Below are 4,102 nucleotides of genomic sequence, written 5' to 3'. Positions count from 1 at the left end.
CATAGCCTTGCAGCCTGAGAGCCCAAGCCTATGCATGTCTACTCAGAAGTAAGTTCCATTGTGTTCAATGGGGCTTACTCCCGGGAAAGTGTCATAGCCTTGCAGCCTGAGTAGACAGGCAGAGGAAGGGCTCTGAGGCTGCAGTCCTCTCCACACTTTCCTGGGAGGAAGCCCCACTGACTCTACTGGGACTGACTTCTGAGGAGACAGGCACAGGATTGGGCCCTGAGGCTGCCATCCTATCCACAGTAAGCCCCATTCACTAAAGTGGTCTTCTGAGTAGACATGCACAGGATTGGGCTCTTAGGCTGCAAGGCCTGGGAGTAAGTTCCATTGAATAGAACAAGACTTACTTCAGAGTAGACATACCTAGGATTGGGCTCTTAATCCTGGCAGAGATATATATCTGCACCCGTTTTCACATGCTAAGGGCAGGTGAAAAGAGATTCTACGTGTGTACAACATGCTGTCCAGCCTTGCCAGAGATCCTCCGCATCCTTCCCCCACAAGCATGCCCTCCGCCAGCCAGTGTTTGCAGCTCCTCTCCAGCAATGCACAGCAGCTGCTCAGGGCAGCAGAGAACATACAATTGCATGCCAAGTGCCTTCCCAAAGACACAGAATATTCTGATACCTGAATTAGACCATATTTATCCCTTGTTTGCAAACGTAGCTGTTTCTATGTGCACCTAAGGACCCCTCTCGTGTAAGAATTCCTTTTTTATTCTTACTCCCACAGTTGCTTAGAGTAATTTTACTACATGGAACTCATGTAAGCCATTTTTGGGAATCCATTCACTGCTTCCTCTCCTCAAAGTAGTGCCATACTACATGCTACAAGTGCACCTGTACAGTATTTTTCTCCATGTGTAGAAAAAGTAGCTAGGGGGAAGGGGATGTGGAGATTGACAGCCCAATCCTATGCATGTCTACTCAGAAGTAAGTTCATCTTTAGGGGGAAAGCACATAAAAAATATTTTATTTCTCCAATAAAAAATGGTTTAAAAATAAATAAATAAATAAATAAATAAATAAATAAAAGATTAACAAGTTGTGAGTTCCTGCACCTTTTCTTTTACAAAAAAAGCACTGTGTATATTTATATTAGATATACTGTACTTTTCATTTTGGGGTTAGGATAAGAGCCGTACCATATACAACATGGGATTTGTTATAATTTGTTTGTTGCACGGTTATAGAGGGATGCAAAAAACCAGGATGCAAAAAAACAAACATATCCAGGGATGCCAATGACTGGGGACATTTGACCAGGTCACAATAGTCTAGGACAGTGTTTCTCAAACTGTGGGTTGGGACCCACTAGGTGGGTCGCAAGCCCATTTCAGGTGGGTCCCATTCATTTCAATATTTTATTTTTAATATATTAGACTTGATGCTACCATGGTATGTGATTGCATCTGAAGAAATGTTACAGACCTGTACTTTCCACAAGCTACTACGTATATTCTTTTAACAATGATAGTCAATGGGACTTACTCCTGGGTAAGTGTGGGTAGGATTGCAGCCTAGGATAGTTAAAAAGTTTCCTGTTTGATGACGTCACTTCCGGTAATGACAACATTTCCGGTGGGTCCTGACAGATTCTCATTCTAATACTAATAATAATACTAATAATAAAGTGGGTCCCGGTGCTAAATGTGTGAGAACCACTGGTCTAGGATGCAAACACCTAGTTACCTTTTAAAACATGCTGCCTGCATTCTTAACTGTTGGGGTTAACTAAAGTTCTTCAAGATTCTACTCACTTCATTCTGCTGTACAACACATATAGCAGAATGAGGTTACAAACTTAAAATGGATTGTACTATTTCAGCTTACAAGGGGGATGTTGAATGTTCACTTGCATGTCAAAACCAAACCAAACCTCCCTAAGTAGAAAACTAGTACTAAGAGATGGTTAACTCAAAACATGTTTCTTGAGGTGCTAGTTTTCTCCTTGCAGAGAGTAGTTGAAGACAAAGAAGTATTAACAAAAATGCCCTCCTGCCTGCACACTGAGGTGGGACAGTCAACCATACCATTTCAGGAGTCTTACCACTTCTCTCTGATGTATGGTCTCAATGGCCCCTCTTCAGTGGGTTTTGACTTCAGAGTAAATGTGCATAGGGTTATCTCAGAGTCAACTATGCCAGCAGAATGGGCCTACGCACAGTCGCAAACGTGCTATAAAGCCCACTGCAGCTGCGCAGAGGCCAGTGCCACTGGCGGTGAGGCCAGTGCTGGTAGGTATCCACCAACACTGGAGTATCACCCACTGACTAAGTGAACTGCCAGGTGGCGGGGAGGCAGGGGGAGGGCAGAATGGGAGCGAGGGGGAAAGTGGAACAGGGCTGAGAAGGGGTTTTTGGGTGGGGAGAGGGCATCCCAGGGGGTAGTTCAGGCCCAAGGAGGGGTAGGGATGACAGCAGAGACTGCCACCGCATCTTAACCCCACCCCCTGCTCCTGAAAGCCCTACATGGGTTACTCAATTTTGCACCAGCTATTGAAAAGGCCTGACATGGGGTCAGGGAACCGATTATAAGAATCGATGTTCCCTTACCCTGAGAAGATCTCCAGCTGCCTCCTTGGCCTTATGAGATATAGTGGTAACCGTTTCTGTGTCCTTGTCCAATGGGGTATGTGTGTGTGAACTCGATAGGATTGGGCTGCCTGGCTGATTTTGGTTGGATTGGGGACACTTACTGAAAAGTAAGTTGTATAAGAGTTGGTGCTATTTACTTTGAGTACAACTACAGTATTTAGGAATAAGTTTCAGAATTTTAATTCAGGGGAAAAGTGGGGAAAGGAAGAACTGCTGCATAGCAATTAGCGCTTTATTTTTCTCAATTATCTCTCAAAGGCTGCAATCTACACTTTCCTGAGAGTAAGCCCCATTCAACAAAACAGGGCTTACTTCTGAGTAGACCTGGCTAGGATTGTGCCCATAATCTGTACAAGAACTATAAACTAAACCACGGCCCAGAGGAGGGGTTTCAATTCCAGGATTTGGGCTCCTGCATTGACTTCAAGAGGACTCAAAAAGTGCTTCGTGCTGGCTGGATTCGGCCTGGCAATTGGTCTGAAAAAATGATAAAGTTGAAAAGCGGTATATAAATATTATTATTAACAATAACAATAATAATAAAAAGCATATCCCGGCAGCATAATTCTAGGATGACCCACATGTGCAGTTGGGATGATCTTGCTTACCATTTTGCAGGCAACCCTGCAAATTAATTGGTGGGGGAGAAATTAATGGGTGAAGAACAGCAATAGCAGTAAAAAAATTAATGCAATTTTTTGCAAATTAATGCAAAAAAAAATATTATTAATGCAATTACTACTGTAAGTAAAATATGTGGAGACACCCCCCAAAAAACCCCACTCCTGTCTTGCTGGGTGAGGTCAAGAATAGGCAGACTTGCACTCCTGGGAAGGGGACTGCTGCCACTCCTGGCATCTTGTGCCAGGCACTGGGGGTTGCCCCCGAGCCTGCCCCACACTGCGATCTCTCTGCATGTGACGCCCACCTCTGGGTCCCTGGGAGCGAGTGGGACAGCAAACGACAGGGAGGTGCCCAAAAGCGAGCGGCCCCAAAAGGCATGTGCTCCAGGTGAGGCTCGAACTCACAACCTCGGCATCGCTCTGCTGTGTACTGTTGTATAAGTACCGCGCGCTAACCGATTGCGCCACTGGAGCCCTGACACCAACTCGTCCCGAACGCTTTATCAAGGGCTGAGAACGAGCGCGGGGGGGCGCCAACCGAGGCGCGGAGGGGACCGGGCGGGGAAGCGGACGGCGCTGCTTCTGCTCGGGAGGCCCCGCGACCTCCGCCTTCCCAGGCAGGCGGCGGCTGGGCCTGGCGACGACGCCCCACGGCTTCGCCCCGGCGCCGTTGCGGGAGGGCGGGAGCGCGGCGGCGCCTGCCCCTTCGCCGGCCCGCAGCCTCTGAGGCGCAGCTCCCGCGCTCTCGGGGCGGGCAGTGCTGGGGGACGCACGCCCGGCAGGCACCAGGGGAAGTCGCTGCGCTTACCTGGGAGTAGGCCCTATTGACCACAGTGGCATTTGCTTCTGAGTAGGCATGGATAGGCTTGGGCTCGCG

At 47.7% G+C, this 4,102-nt stretch overlaps 1 non-coding gene across 1 annotated transcript; it reads right to left on the bottom strand.

Moving 5' to 3' along the window:
• Nucleotides 1-3,605: 3,605 nt before the first annotated feature.
• Nucleotides 3,606-3,699, bottom strand: TRNAI-UAU (transfer RNA isoleucine (anticodon UAU)). Its single transcript has 2 exons — nt 3,662-3,699; nt 3,606-3,641 (listed from the first exon to the last, which is right to left on the bottom strand). It is a non-coding gene; the product is annotated as a tRNA-Ile (tRNA).
• Between the last annotated feature and the right edge of the window lie 403 nt (nt 3,700-4,102).

Source organism: Tiliqua scincoides, chromosome 1 (assembly GCF_035046505.1).
Source record: "Tiliqua scincoides isolate rTilSci1 chromosome 1, rTilSci1.hap2, whole genome shotgun sequence".
NCBI lineage: Eukaryota > Metazoa > Chordata > Lepidosauria > Squamata > Scincidae > Tiliqua > Tiliqua scincoides.
The sequence above is the reverse complement of the archived record's forward strand: the minus strand, read 5'-3'. Positions and strand labels throughout refer to the sequence as shown.